Below are 17184 nucleotides of genomic sequence, written 5' to 3'. Positions count from 1 at the left end.
GGGACCCGGCGAACCTGAACATCCACAGGTCTGCTCATCCCTACGCGTGAAGTCTCTGTGGACGCTGAACCACAGGTACTAGTCTAATAAAACAGTTTATTATGGCTCCCAGAGTATGGATCCTGAGTATTCATTAGACACTCTGACTATGGGGATGCTGCGGTCTTCCTCTTACCTTTGACCCTCAGGCAGTGGCACAGTGCCTGAGTGATCACCTTGCTCTGCGATCCTTTTGTTATCTGTGATGTTACATAGGACTGCAGGTAACATCTACTACATTATCTGTATAGAGAATGATCACTATATTATCTGTGGCATTACATGGGACTGCCCAATTGACCACATTATCTACAGTAAGTTCATGAAGCTACATGACAATTATGGTATTTGTCATGTAACTTCATGAACAGAGTATAGATAATGTAATAGATATTACCTGCAGTCCTATGTAACATCACGTATAATAAGGTGATAATTCTCTGTACAGATAATGTAGTAGATGTCACCTTCAGTCCTATGTAACACCACAGTCCACAAATACCACAGTGATAACTCTGAGTACAGATAATGAAGTAGATGTCACCTGCAGTCCTGTGTAACGCCACAGGTAACATAGAAAAAAGAAAATTTCTGGTTGACAACTCTGGCTCTGATATTGGCTGACTGGGATGATGCATTATCTATATAACCAATGACAGAGTAAGTGGGGGATGTGATAAGCAGGAATCTTGTTTCTAATCTCCCCGTGGCCACCTACCCTTTCTGAACAGCCTTGCACAGGCTTTGTGTCCACTCTGCTTCGGTGTAATGCTATAGGCCTTAGTGAATTTGTATTAATATATCAAGGAACTGCATAAACATTTGTCCGCACTGCGTAAGAACAATTAAAAATGGAGAAGTGTTAACATTTAATGTAAGAAAAATGATGCAATATTTATCAAAATGATGCACACCACGTGGCATGTTTGCTACAACTCGGGAAATATTAGGCACACGCTTGACATCTCATGGCTGATTTATATGTACAGAATGGGGCAAGCCAATAATAAATGCAATAGCCTTGCTCAGGGATACCAAATTGACCAACTTTTTAGAAGCATACCAAGCACAGTGCCTTCCACTGTATAGTGGCTGTGCTTGGTATTGCAAAAAATTACCCATTAACTTGAATGGGATTGAGCTGTGCCTAGGCTTTGTGCCCGCTGAACATGACGTCACTGGTCTAGGAAGAAACTGGATTTCTCACCGGAGCTCCCTTGACCTCTTCAAACAGCTGATCGACTAGGGTGCCTGGGGACAGACTACCACCGATCTGATTGATGGCCTACTCTGTGGATAGGCCATTAATATTAAAGACTCAGTAAACCAGCAGCCATAATGCCTGTTTGGTCTGATTCAGCTGATTAAAACCATACCTTTCTTCCTCCAATCCGTTGCTGCGTTTAGGAGGAATGTTTTATAACAATACAAAGTAGGACTTTAGTGCACTCAGGGCGGGCCCTAACTACTCAGTGCATCTTAGCTTCTCCAGTCTGTTTCCCTGGACACTCCCACTTCAGTTGATTGACATGACCAAGCATCCAGGTGGAGGGAGGAATGTGGTGGGAAGCAGAAAAGCTCAGGTGCACCCAGTGTCCAGGGCCCACCCTCTGTGCATTTAGGCCCTTATTTGCATACTTTCCAAAACACTTATGCAGCAACGGATCAAGTGAAATAATGGTATGTTTTTAATCAACGGGGTTAGCCCTGCTAGTTATTATGACTGGTTTAATAGGGTAGATCCTGCTGACAGATGCTCTTTGACATAATTTAATATGGTTTCATAAGAGTTCGGTCATAATTTTTTTGGAATCCTATTTCATGGTAGTGAAAGAACTGGACGATTTAGTTTCAGACTTGGATCTACAAGTTGGTGAGTTGTAAACTTTAGAAAATCATCTCTATAATTTTCTTTCTGTGTTAATAAATGAATCTCTCTTTATGACAGATCTCATAAAATAAGCTAAAACTTGTTCTAGACAGCGATAATAACCTAACGCCAGCACAACAGGCTGAGAGAGGGACAAGCTGAAGTGTAGGCTGCTGAGCGATGTGTTCCTGGAAGCAACAAAACTGGGAAATAGAAGATATCTGAACGAAGGCGTTTGTTTTCTTCATAAGACAGGATGGCCCTAATGCAGTATTCTTATTTCATGATCATGGTATGTTCCACCGGGAAGATAAAGATGAATGAAGAAATTCTAAACAAATGAAATTCATCTCAAATTTACCAAAAATTTGGATTCCAGACAAATCAGAACCTTGTGTGATTCGATTTGTATGAACCTTTTTAAATTGCGGCCACCATTTTACAGGACAAGGGAGGAAGAAGAAGGCATCTGCCACCAAAAAGGGATGATTTTTGGACCATTTTTTTATTTAAAAAAGTTTCAATTTGGGTCATATTTACTCTGACCCGAATCAAATCTTCTGACCGATTTGTTAGAATCGGACTAAAATAATTTCAAGAAATTCACTCTACTCTATATTCCTTTAAAAAAAAAAAAAAAAAAAAGCTTTTGTCATATACTGTAAGTTCTTTTCCATGATATATCTCACAAAAGCTTAGGCTACATTCACACGGCCATTGTCAGTTTTTCATGGTCACTCTGCATCCATGTGTCCATTTTCTGGCCATTTGTCCATTTGTATATTTTTAATGGCCATTTTGCAGCTGTTCTGCATCCATTTTTTTAAATAGCTGTCTGGATTCATTTTTCCGTCACTTTATACACTGCTTGTTTCCATGGTTACGACCACCGTGTAATCCAGCAGCGGTGGCCGTGCTTGCACACTATAGGAAAAAGCACCAGCCTATGTGAGCTCCCACAGTCCTGGCTATCAGAGAGGCCGACACTTTTTCCAATAGCGTGCAAGCACGGCCACTGCTGATGGATTGCAGGTGGTTGTAACCATGGAAACGAGCAGTGCATAATGTGATGGAAAAATGAATCCAGCCAGCAAAGGAAGCAATATGGACAATCACAATACATTAGTAATGGCCTTGTATTAACTTTCTCTACATGATAAATGCCACTTGCGGAAGTGACACAACCCCTTAAAGGTGTAACTGCCATTTTTTGTTAATTGTGTAGTGTGAGTGACATTTTTTTTCACTATACCTTATTGATTTAGCATTTTTTAATGAATGAAAAAACTGTCCCTGAATTTGACCTTTGGCAGGACATATGCACGTTCACCTTTAACTCATTTTTGTTATCTTTGCACTTTCAGGACTTATCATCAATAAGGTTTGATAGGATATCTGGGGGCTATTGGTTCAAAATAGATATGAGTGAATTATTCAAAAGTTCAATTCAGCTGTTTTGCAGAATTTTACAAAAAAATGCAAATTACTTTATCCCGAAGTGCATTTCTTTGTAAGTAGTGGGTGCAATGACAGGGAGCGGTGATTGCAACGCTCCCTGTCATTGTACCCCTCGGAGGCTGTGTTCATACATGATGGCAGCATCTGTTAGAAATAACAGAGTGTAAAATAACAAAAATGAAAAATAAAAAAACATACTTACCTGATTTATTTGCTCGCCACAGGCGTGAAGATCTGGCACAAAATTTTGCATGGCCCGCAAATGACATCATCATGCTGGCCGGCGTGGTGAAGTCATACGTCATCGTGCAAGGATTTTGTGCGAGATCTTCAAGCAAGATGGCGGTGGACGGCTCATTGCGAGCAAATGGATATGGTAAATATGATTTATTTATTTTTTTTTACACTATTTCAGGTTAAATCGATTCGCTACCACAAGGCATGAGGAAATTCAGCTTCACGGCAAATCTAATTTATACTGAAATTCGGATCGAAGTCCACTTTGCTCAACACTAGTTCCAAGGTCAGCTCAGTTCCAAATTTCCTTCTGCTAGACCTTAGGGGCCCTGTTTTTATAAGGGGTCCATTATTGTGTCAGAGCTTGGGCCCACCGGAGGATCTGCTGGTACTCTCATGGGCCAGTGCGACCCTGCCTCATGCTATGCACTGCAGCGCTGTTTGTTCAGATTGGCTGCTGTGCATTCTAAGATTACAACTGGCTCATAAACAAGTCAGTACATAGAGTGCTAATTACTATTACAGCAAGAAGGGGTGGACTAAGCTTTCCAACATTCCATACTAAGGATGAACTCAGGGCTGGCTTTGACTGGTTGAAGAGTCCCTTTTCCTGTTCTTTCTCCTGATTTAGTGTACAAGGTACAAAAAACCAACCTATTGGGTGTCAAATTAAGATCAGCATAAAGAATGGTGAATAACAGTAGGTCACTGAAAATATAGCATAGTGTCTAAGTAAAGTAAATACCTACCGACTTACTAAGTAAATACCACCAAACAGTGCTCAAATTATCCCAACATATACTGCCAAATATCCACTTCATATACTGGTATAATTTTATAAACTTGCTATAAAATGTCTAATAATTACTGTTATACCTTTTAGATCCAAGATTTGTGCTGGGAAGAAGCCTTGGGTGCCAGGCCATTGGTGGCACATCCCTTAAAGGGGTTATCCCATGACTAATGTACAAAATGAAAATCAGACATCATATAACACACAACCACCACTTTATAACAAAGCTAGAACCAGCCCTGTACCTTACATGGATCTAGAGATCTTCACATTCAAGCTGACAGCTCAAGAGGAGTGTCTTTTCAACTGCTAAGAGGGCGTGTCCAAGCTCTACCTATCACAGCTCAGGAGGCAGTTGAAGGATGAAACTGAGCATGTGCGGCCATCTCAGTGAGCAGGACAAAGAAATAAGAAAAAAACAAACAGCAGGTGGCGCTATACAGATACATTTTATTGAATAACTCAGTGGCTATGCAAATTTTTAAATTGCATGCAATTACAAAATTATTCAGAAAACTGTAGAATATTTTTTCGTGGGACAACCCCTTTGAGCAGCAATGGCTGATGTGCCCAATTTCACGTATCTCTCACCACTTAAGCTAGCCTATAATGAACCAATATAGTACTGAATTCAAAGGAAAAAAATACCAAAATAATTACTGTTAATTAACAAGTCTTTTCCTGAGGATAAGTGAATTTCAGAAGATGTATAGAAACCTTTACATGTTACAAACTCTCATTTTGTCTAATTAGAGAAAACTTGTAACAAGTCTATACTGTTCATTAAATGTAACAATCTTCATGTGGACGCTGTGCAACATAATAATCCAAAAAGTGATTTTAAAGAAAAAAGGCCTCCTTTTGTCTGAATGGAGGGGGGGTTGTAGTCATTACATAGTGTCATAATTAATATCCTGAGACCAGTTACAGCAAGCTCTGGAGTCAGTCTGTAACGGATAAAGGGAATATAAATCCTTTCAGTGGTTAAAGATCATTCCATCAGGGATGAGGTCATTCCCCGTTTTTATGGCATGTTTTTTTCTGTAGAGAACAGTTTTGAAAGGGGGGATAGGAGGACCGGGATTTTACATGGCAATTAAACAAAATGTTACATGTAGTAGCAATAAATTTCTAAAGAGGCTATTTATTAAGTATAGTGAATCATGCAGCAGTAGTGTCTTTTATAGGAGGGTTGTATCAACTTGAATATATGATTGCATTTTTCCTAAAAAAAATACAGTGTTAAGAGATTGCCCAGGCTTAGAAAAAAGGATCTCATTTCCTAAGACAGCACCACCGATGGCTGTATCTAGTATTGCAGCTCAGTTCATTCATAAAAATATGACTAGGCTGCAATACCAGACACAGCCCATGGACAAGAGTGGTGCTATTTCTAGAAAAAAATGAAAAACTTTTTTTTGTTATTCTAGTAACCCTTTTAAAGGACCATTGACAAGAATGGAAATTGCATTTTTCTGTAAAGTATTAGCCAATTTTATCTTTATGGAAACAGTGCCACTCGGGTCCACAGGCTTAGCAGCAGTAAAAGCCACTACCCACGGACAGATATGGTGTTTTTTTTTCTGAAGGAGAGCAGCCATGTTTATCTATCCACGTACAAAACCTTTAAAGGCCATGTCAAGTTTGTCAACTCTAATACAGGTAATAGTTACAAGTAGACCAAAAAAATGATGACTGCTCTACAAAGCAATACATAGTTCACTGAAAACCTGTGGTCACATAACTGGGTTGAGCTGGTCCTCAAGTCACTGCTACAGAAGACAGCTTTTCCTATTCAGGGTCAAAGCATTACCCAATGAAATTTATCACTGCTCAACAAAACCATATTTAGGCTACAGAAAACACAGTATTCTGTGCAGTGCCTAAGTAACAGCGCTTCTGTAAGTTACATATGCAATAAGAGACTGCTTAAGGACCTGTGGTCACATGACTGGGTTGAGCTGGTCCTCAAGTCTCAGCTAGAGAAGAAAGCTGTTCCTGCTCAGGCTCATGTGACCTTGAAAAAGACATGTGTGCAGACCTGAAGGGGAGAGATCCAGAGTCAGAATGCGGTGGTATGAACCACCACCAAGCATCCTCTGGCTTGCCTGGGCAGAAGCAGTTAAACTGTATAGCAAGGAGAGAGTGTTCTGGAGCTCAGATTCAGACCTCACAAGTATCCCTCTTTTGGAGGGACAGTCCCTATTCCATAAATGTCCTTCTTTTTGATCTGATGTATAGATTTGCATTAATACATCTACAATATTGATCCAGAAAGTGTTTAGTTCATCTCTGTATATTAGAGCCTTGTAAGATATTTCATTATTTGATGTGATTCGGGTTTTAGAAACTTCTATATTCTGATAATTTGTGCACTAGTGTAAAAGAAAACCATTGAAGTTTATAGATATGCAGAAAAAATGGGTCTTTCACATAATGAACCATAAATGTCTCTCTTTGACTATCCAAAAAGTTGGAAGGTAAGCAGATTAGTGTGGAGCAGTAATCCAATATGCCCAAAGATGCACAGACGTGAACGGGGAACACTTTCAGCATATTTTGTGACTCGTTGGTAATTAAAAAAAAACAATCCACTTGCTCTTTCCTATTGTCATACTATCGCTGGAGGTGGGCTACTTTTTCAAGGGCCACTCCGTAGTTACTAAAACTAACATGTCAGGAGAGGAGACAGGTCCTCTTTAAGATCTATGCTAGTAAGAAGTCTCAGGTACCTGGCCTTTGATGCCACTACTATAAGCAGGGATGCCTGATATGTCCTGCATGATCCCACCGATCATACACCCTTAAAGGGAATCTGTCACCCGATTTTGGATTATGTACAGTAATACATTAGTAGTACTGCAGATAAGGAGTCCAAATCACTAGTTTTTATTTTCTTACTTTCCTGTTCCCTCGCTGTCAGCACTCAAGGCTACACTGAAATAGACAGTCCAGACTGCTGTGCTGTTCTAACATAATGGAGATGACTCATGTGCGCATGCACAGCAGTCATGACAATGCATTTCAATGCAGCTCTGTGCACTGACAGCAGGGGAATGTAGGGCAGTAGGAAAATAAAAAAAATAGTGATCTGCACTCCTTATCTACAGTACTAGTCATGTATTACTGTAGATAATGTTCAACGTGCCGCCCCCCAGGGCTGATCAGGTCATAGTGTAAGGAATGCCAAGTGGTGATGTGGCCTGTTAGTTTTATGTCACAGTGTTCCTACCTGGATACTGTCGCTCCCCAGGGTTAGGCTCTGCAGCATCCAAGGAGCTGTAGGTGGAATAAGTAAAGTCCAGACTTAGTGAAGTTTTTTACTTGAATAAACTTGCGATAACCTTCCATCATCCAAACAATGCTTGATCTTTCTCTTGGCTCCACCAGGCGAAGGGTAAACTGGCAGGCAAACTTAAATACTTTGCTTTCTTTTTCTCTGCTGTGCTAATTTCTGGCTTCCGTCTGGTTACTGGACTTTGAAGCAGTTCTGGTACCTTTGAGTAGGGTGCCTTTGGCCGTCGACCCCCTCGTAATACTCAGCCTATAAACTGCCTGGAGCCATGGCGCTCTACCATCTTCTTCCCCGAGGCTCCTACAGCAGGAGGAGGGAACGCTCCCCTGACTGCGCCATGTCTCGTCTCCTTCCAACTTTCAACTCAACTCTAGCTTCCTGCAACCTCTCCCCTGGTAGGAAACAGGGCTATCCCACTTCTGCTCAAAAGGGGGGAGAATGCAATGGTAAGTTCCATTCTATCTAAAGATCTCTTTGCCTTGTACACTGACACCTGCTGGACAACCAGACACAATGCATATAATAACAATACATAAGTTACAAAGCAATATCAGAGGACCATGAATTAAATACAAAGATGACATTATTTGCTAACCATTAGAGACAGTAACTAGGTCTAAGAATTGCAGTATCCCCTCTGGGGTACTACAAATGGTCCAAAATCGGGGTGACAGATTCCCTTTAATAGTTTCAATAGACTTAAATGTCCTCTCCTCCAGACCTAACAGTTGAATGAATGAAAATGAATAAAATGGAGGAGCTTGGGGATGCAGGGTTCTTCTACCTTGACAGCATTGGTTGCCGATGGACGTTAAATTCATATTGGTGAATCCTGATGAAATTGGTGGGACCCACTGACAATCTAAGGCCTCATGCACATGACCGTTGTGTGCATCCGCGTCCGTTCCGTAATTTTTCACAGTTTAGCGGAGGTCCCATTCATTTCTATGGAGCTGTGAAAAAAAACTGACAGTCCGTCGAGAAAATATAACCTGTCCTATTCTTGTCAGTGGAAAACGGAGGACGGACCCATTCAAGTCAATGGGTCCGTAAAAAAAAAACGGATGCACAACTGGTATGTCATCCGTGTCCGCGTCCGTGTCCGTTTTTTTCTACAAGACCTTGGTGCAATAAAATTACACTTTTCATTAACCTTCCTTTTTTCCTCCCTGTCAGACAAAAAAAAAGGAAGACACAAGGAAACAACTGAAGCAAAATCGGACACGGACCACTGAAGCCAAATCACTGACAGTGAAAAAACACTGTCGTGTGCATGGTAAGTATGGGAGTCTCTGGATTGTTCTGCGATCAGACCTCAAGGGATATTAACATTCTTGACCTGTCCTGGAAGATACACCACTGCTTAAGGCCTCATGCACACGACCGTAGTTGTGTTCCGTGTCCGTTGTTCCGTTTTCCGTGATTTTCTGCAGACCCATTGACTTTCAATGGGTCCGTTGAAAACTCGGAAAATGCACCGTTTGTCATCCACGTCCGTGATCCGTGTTTCCAGTCCGTCAAAAAAATATGACCTGTCCTATGTTTTTCACGGACAACGGTTCGCGGACCCATTCAAGTCAATGGGTCCGTGAAAAAACACAAAGGCACACAAGATTGTCATCCGCGTCCGCGATCCGTGTCCGTTTTTTTTCTATCATTTTCAAGGCAAACTTGACTTAGATTTTTTTTTCACTTTTCATGTCTGGTGATCCTCCAAAAATCAAGGAAGAAACACGGAAACAAAAACGGAAACGGATCACGGAACAACGGAACCCCGTTTTGCGGACCGTGAAAAAATACTGTCGTGTGCATGAGGCCTAAAGTGCTGGCTGGGGCATGTCTTCCCCTCTATCAATTAAATGATAAATTATGGAGAAAGAGCCTTTGGTTGAAATCTTTCTCATGCGTATGGCCATTAATTGGTATTTTAAATGCATCTCTAGCTTCACACGGAATAAAACAACATTCCTATGATGGCATGGAATTACCTATGCAGGAAGGATCCAGTGAAGGATCATCTACTTTGGCTACAAGAACCAAAAATCCTAAAAGTAGACTTTCTTCAAGAGAAAATATCAACTTATTTGTGTAACTAAGTGAATATCTAAACTGCACATATTCTTTAATTGTATCTTAATGAGAATCTGTCCCCAGGAAATTCTATATGCAGATTGGCAGTTAAGTGCACCGAGAGTGGGCCCAAGTCACTCTGTGCACCCTTGTTCTTCTTGGCTTCGTCTGCTTGTGCCTCTCTCTCATTCTTAATTGACAGCACCAGGTTTCTACATAGTCAACTTGCCTGGCCCTGTCAAGAAGAAGGGGAGGGGCTGTCAGAGGGAGTAGGAGGGACATGGGTGTACATAGTGGCTTGGGCCCGCCCTCATGGCACTTAAGTGCTCATTTGCATTAAAAGTACTTTTTCTCCAGCATGAAGCAACATATCACTAAATGAAATGTATTACTGCAACTAGCTGAGCAAGCCCTACAAGGAGTTATGTCTGGTATAACAGTGAATTTCAAGGTGACAGACTCCCTTTAAAGGTTTTACAAAAAACAGCAAGAGAACATCGTGAGACAAGAACTCAAAAACAAAGGCACACATTTATACAGACAGTCCATGGCACTGAGTAATAAAACAAGTAGGAACAGTAAAGCAGGGACAGAATGAACCAAGGATAGTATGAAGTTATGATGTAACTCCCTAACTGCACCCAGTGTGCAGTTAGAGAGATATAGCGTCCCTGGCCGTGCTTACTGGTCCACGTATCTGTGGTTAGGTGGACCTTGCCACAGATGGCGTTGCGCAGTGCACACTTGATTTTATCGATACTTGGTTGTGCAGGGAGGGCACGGCTCTCCTGGAGAAGTATTGGCGGCTGGGAACGACGTACTGTGGGACAGCAAGCGACATGAGCTGTTTGAAGCTGTCTGTCTCGACCAGCCTGAATGACAGCATTTCAAAGGCCAGTAGTTTAGAAATGCTGGCATTCAGGGCAAGGGATCGAGGGTGGCTGGGTGGGAATTTACGCTTTCTCTCCAAGGTTTGTGAGATGGAGAGCTGAACGCTTCCGTGTGACATGGTGTAGATGCTTGGTGACGGAGGTGGTGTTGTTGGTGGCACATCCTCTGTTTGCTGGGCGGCAGGTGCCAACGTTCCTCCAGAGGCGGAGGAAGAGGCAGAGGCAGCTGCAGAAGAGGGAGCAGGAGGGGCCTGAGCCCTTTCTTGGTTTTGAAGGTGCTTACTCCACTGCAGCCCGTGTCTCGCATGTAGATGCCTGGTCATGCAGGTTGTGCTAAGGTTCAGAACGTTAATGCCTCGCTTCAGGCTCTGATGGCACAGCGTGCAAACCACTCGGGTCTTGTCGTCAGCACATTGTGTGAAGAAGTGCCATGCCAGGGAACTCCTTGAAGCTGCCTTTAGTGTGCTCGGTCCCTGGTGGCGGTGGCCAGTAGCAGGCAAACTGTTTTGGCGACGACTGCTCTGCTTTTGCACCCTGCTCCCGCTTTTGCTACGCTGTTGGCTCGGTCTCACCACTGCCTCTTCCTCCGAACTCTGAAAGTCAGTGGCAGGACCTTCATTCCATGTGGGGTCTAGGACCTTATCGTCCCCTGCATCGTCTTCCACCCAGTTTTTCTCCCTGACCTCCTTTTCGGTCTGCACACTGCAGAAAGACGCAGCAGTTGGCACCTGTGTTTCGTCATCATCAGAGACATGCTGAGGTGGTATTCCCATGTCCTCATCAGGAAACATAAGTGATTGTGCGTCAGTGCATTCTATGTCTTCCACCCCTGGGGAAGGGCTAGGTGGATGCCCTTGGGAAACCCTGCCAGCAGTCTTCAAACAGCATAAGAGACTGCTGCATAACTTGAGGCTCAGACAGGTTCCCCGATATGCACGGGGGTGATGTGACAGACTGATGGGCATGGGTTTCAGGCGCCACCTGTGCGCTTTCTGCAGAAGACTGGGTGGGAGATAATGTGAACGTGCTGGATCCACTGTTGGCCACCCAATTGATTAGCGCCTGTACTTGCTCAGGCCTTACCATCCTTAGAACAGCATTAAGCCCGACCAAATATCGCTGTAGATTCTGGCGGCTACTGGGACCTGAGGTAGTAGGTTCAGTAGGACGTGTAGCTGTGGCAGAACGGCCACGTCCTCTCCCTGCACCAGAGGCTCCACCAACACCACCACCACGACCATGACCGTGTCCCTTATTAGATGTTTCCCTCATAGTTAGCGTTCACCAAGCAAAGTAAAAAGTGGTTGAGTCTGTTAAATATAATTATCCGCCAATAAAAACCCTGATGTAGGGTATTGCATTAAATTATTATTTTTTAAACTCTATATGACAGCGGTATTTGTGGCTAAAATTTCACAGTAACTTATGCACCACTAATCCCAGATGTGCAGTATATCAGAGGTTTTTTTTAACCCCAGTAAGCAAAAGCCGTATTTGTGGCCTAAATTTCACAGTAACTTATGCACCTATAATCACAGATGAGCGGTATATAAAACACATTTTTTTTTCCACCCCAATATGCGAAAGCCGTATTTCTGGCCTAAAATGAACAGTCCCTTATGCACCTATAATCCTAGATGTGCACTATATGATACAGAGGTTTTTTTTTCACCCAGTATGCCCCAGTATGCCAAAGCCGTATTTCTGGCCTAAATGTGACACTCACTTATGCACCTATATTCACAGATGTGCACTATATGAAACAGAGTTATTTTTTTCACCCCAGTATGCCCCAGTATGAGAATGCCGTATTTCTGGCCTAAAATGAACAGTCCCTTATGCACTTATAATCCTAGATGTGCACTATATGAAACAGAGTTTTTTTTTTACCCCAGTATGCCAAAGCCGTATTTCTGACCTAAATTGAACAGTCCCTTATGCACTTATAATCCTAGATGTGCACTATATGAAACAGAGTTTTTTTTTTCACCCAGTATGCCCCAGTATGCCAAAGCCGTATTTCTGGCCTAAATGTAACACTCACTTATGCACCTATAATCACAGATGTGCACTATATGAAACAGAGTTTTTTTTTTCACCCAGTATGCCCCAGTATATTAAAGCCGTATTTCTGGCCTAAATGTAACACTCACTTATGCACCTATAATCACAGATGTGCACTATATGAAACAGAGTTTTTTTTCCCACCAAGTATGCCCCAGTATGCCAAAGCCGTATTTCTGGCCTAAATTGAACAGTCACTTATGCAGCGATAATCCTAGATGTGCACTATATGAAACAGAGTTTTTTTTTAACCCCAGTGTCTCAAAGCAGTATTTCTGGACTTGCAGACATGCAGATATACTGTGCTGGTGCATTATCGTTGCATAAAATGGCTGCCAATTATGTATTGACTAACTGAAGGAAAAAAAAGTTCGTTTTCAGTAGTAGTTGGCTCAGGGCAGGCTTAAAACAATTGTGCACTGCTCCCACAAAACACATTTGCTGTAGATCGCTGAGTAAAGAAGCAGTTCTTCATAAGATTCCTCCCTGATCTCTCCCTCACAGCAGCTGCAGCCTATCCCTACACTAATCCAAGCAGAGTGACAGGCGGCGCTACGTGACTCCAGCTTAAATAGAGGCTGGGTCACATGCTGCAGTTGGCCAATCACAGCCATGCCAATAGTAGGCATGGCTGTGATGGCCTCTTGGGGCAAGTAGTATGACGCTTGTTGATTGGCTGCTTTGCAGCCTTTCAAAAAGTGCCATGGAAATCGCCGAACCCCGAACCCGAACTTTTATGTAAATGTTCGGGTTCGGGTGCCGAAAAACCTAAAGTTCGGTACGAAACCGAACTTTACAGTTCGGGTTCGCTCAACTCTAATAGGGAGGAATCATTCCACAGTATTGAAGCAGAACAGGGTTCAGTAGGGGAGATTACAGCCTGGGAAATAGGAACAATCCTATTACACCTTGTTGCACTGACTGTGGATCCAAATTGCCATTATACAGCGCTGTAATTCCAGCAAACCGTTCTTGTTATTAGGGTGCCTTTACCATTAACAGGGTTTATTACAAGGAAATATATGTTCTAAAGCATTTTTTTTGGCTTGTATTAGTGGGAAAAAAGGCTTATTAGCCGTTGTGTGGTGAAGTGCGAAAATTACAGCCCTTTTTGGTGTGTATTAGTGGCAAAAAAATATATATTTGCTGTTCAGCGGTACAGGTATATTGTCACACCTTGCCCTGTGAGTGATCTGAGAAGATCCGTCAGACATGCTGCACGTGAATCTATCTGACAGATTGCTTTGTTGTGGCTTTGGGCAGGATCCCACCCTCTCACAGGTTCTGCTCATTAGTTAGTTAGTGATGCTATTTATACCTGCCTCTCACTATAGCCCTTGCGGTTTATAGTTTCTCCTGGAGTTCTCTGCTGGTGTTTGGTGGATCTCCTGCTTCCAGTTTGTCTTCAGTTAAGTCCTCCTTCCTTCCCTTCTTTTGTTTGTACTGGCTAGGCTTTAGGTAGATGCTTGTTCCTTCCTGTTGTGCAAGGAATCGGTTGTCTTTTCGCCTGCTCCCTAGCTGAGGGTTTGTGTCAGTTGCAGCAGGGCTTAGGTTCGAGTGCATGAACACTTCTACCATCGAGATTTGTTCATGTTGGTAGCAGTCAGGGAAAGGCTGTGCCATGCAGTAACACGCATAGTGAGCCTGCTGTGGTAGTGAAACACTACTGTGAGTCAGTATGACATGCAGGTGATAGGCGTCACTCTTAGAATCATTGCACACTTCACTTATTTGAGCAGTTATGGGGCCAAAACTGACCAAATAACTCAAGTGTGGACTTAGCCTTACAGGTCACTGTTAGAGTCAAGAAGAAGCGCACTCCTTTTACACCATCGGCAGCTGATTCCACATAGATGTTTACAGAACCTGTTCTATTAAACGCTTATACAAGTAGAGCCCACCCGACACAGTGGAGAGGGTGTCAGCAGTAAGTTTATGTTGACGTCACTGATTATTTTACCCTTCCTCTGATCCGTCAGAACAATAACCCTCAAAAAATGGATCCTGTCTGTGGAGCATCCGCCTTCACTCGGTCAGTATTTGGTCAGTAATCCATCAGTATTGCTAAAGCCCAAAAAAACAGCAATGGATCCAAAACAGAGATGACACGTGAATGGAATATTTGCATGTCTTCTGTGTTTTGTACCCACTTTTGCTTTTGGCTACCAAATCATAAGCCAATTCTGATGCAAAATAGGGACCATGGCATGCAGGCCTTACAGCTGTTACATAGACAGGATCCGTCATGGTTCTTATTTTTCCTTCCTTCTAACAGATCAGAATAAGGGTCAAATAAATGATGATGTCAGCCAGGTCGAAAGGCAAAATAGTGGACCAGTCATGAAGTGGGGAGGGTGGGAACAGCATGAGAAGTCCACAGAGAGGCCCTATGACATAATGGTGAGGTGGAAGCAGCAAGAGGAGACCACAGAGTGGCCCAATGACAGAGTCTGGAGGTAGCAGCAGCATCAGGAGGAGGCCACAGAGTGTCACAATGACAGTGTGAAGGTTGCAGCAGCATCAGCAGACCACAGAGTGGCAATGTGACATAGTGTGGAGGTGGCAGCAGCATCAGGAGACCACAGAGTGGCAATGTGACATAGTGTGGAGGTGGCAGCGGCATCAGGAGACCACAGAGTGGCAAGGTGACATATTGTGGAGGTGGAAGCAGCATCAGGAGACCACAGAGGGGAAAAGTGACATAGTGTGGAGGTGGCAGCAGCATGAGGAGACCACAGAGTGAGCCGGTGACAGAGTGGGGAGATGGGTGGCAATACCAGTACCAGCTGAAGATGGTGGGTGAAAGAAGCAGCACTTGGCATCACATGTGTGGCATCAGGTGGGTGGCAGCATCAGAATAGTAGCTGAGGCAGTTAGCCAGAAGAAACCGGTCTCTTTTGTTAAACTATTGGACCCTTTTTGAATATTGGCACCATATTTGACATGCGCCAATCCTGTGGGACATTCCCTGTCAATATAGAGTCCGCAAATATCGGAAATAAGGGTCTGGCTATGACATTACTTAATTCCCTTAGGATACGGGGGTGTATGCCATCCGGTCCTGGCGATTTGTCTATTTTAATCTTTTTAAGTCGCTGATGTACTTCTTCGTGGGTCAGACAGGACACTTTTAATGGGGAATTTATTTTTACATTCTGCATGTCATCTGACAGTTTATTTTCCTCAGTGAATACATTGGAGAAAAAAATATTTAACAGTTTTGCTTTCTCCTCGTCGCTCTCTGCGACTCCCCCCTTATTAAAGGGCCGACACCTTTAAATTTATACTTTTTAACATTTATATAATTGAAGAACATTTTAGGGTTAGTTTTACTCTCTTTGGCAATTAATCTCTCAGTCTCTAGTTTGGCCACTTTTATTAGTTTTTTACATGTTCTATTTTTTCCCTTATAGTTTTTCAGTGCTTCCGTGCTACCCTCCTGTTTTAGTGATTTATATGCTTTCTTTTTGTCATTTATTGCTTTCTTTACAGTTCTATTTATCCACATTGGTTTCTTTTTGTTCCTTAACCTTTTATTCCCATACGGTATGTACCTCTCACAATGAGATTTTAGGATGTTTTTTAAGATATCCCATTTTGTGGCTGTATTTTTATTTTTGAGGACTTTGTCCCAGTTAGTTAGGCCTATGGCCTCTCTTAGTTGGCTAAATTTAGCTTTTTTGAAGTTTGGTATTTTTGTTCCTCCCTGTAGAAATGCTCTTTTGAATGATAATTGGAAGGTTATTACTTTATGGTCACTATTTTCCAGGTGTCCACCAACCTCCACGTCTGTTGTTCTATTGGTTAATACTAAGTCCAGTATGGCCGTCCCTCTAGTCGGGTCCTGAACCAGTTGGGAGAGGTAATTGTCTTTGGTTATTGCCAAGAACCTGTTTCCCTTATGAGATATACAAGTTTCAGTTTCCCAGTCTATATCTGGGTAGTTGAGGTCCCCCATAATAACCACCTCATTATGATTTGCCGCCTCGTCTATCTCGTTTAGTAGTAGATTTTCTGTGGACTCTGGTATATTAGGTGGTTTATAGTAAACTCCTATTAGTAATTTATTGTTGTTTTTAGCTCCATGTATCTCTACCCACAGTGACTTCACATGTTCATGTCCCTCACTTATATCGTCTCGGACTGTGGGCTTTAGACAGGACTTTACATAAAGGCAGACCCCTCCCCCTCTCCGGTTTTGACGATCCTTTATAAACAGACTGTAACCTTGTACATTAACTGCCCAGTCATTGCTATTATCCAGCCATGTCTCAGTTATTCCTACTATGTCATAGTCCTCCTCACACATCACTAATTCCAGTTCACCAGTTATTAGTCAGGCTTCTGACCCGAACCCCATTGAAGTCAATGGGGACCCAAACTTTTCGGCACTAAAAAGGCTGTAAAACAGCCCAGGAAAGAGTTAGAGGGCTGCAAAAGGCAGCAACATGTAGGTAAATCCCCTGCA

This window comes from Bufo bufo, chromosome 5 (genome assembly GCF_905171765.1).
Source record: "Bufo bufo chromosome 5, aBufBuf1.1, whole genome shotgun sequence".
NCBI lineage: Eukaryota > Metazoa > Chordata > Amphibia > Anura > Bufonidae > Bufo > Bufo bufo.
The sequence above is the reverse complement of the archived record's forward strand: the minus strand, read 5'-3'. Positions refer to the sequence as shown.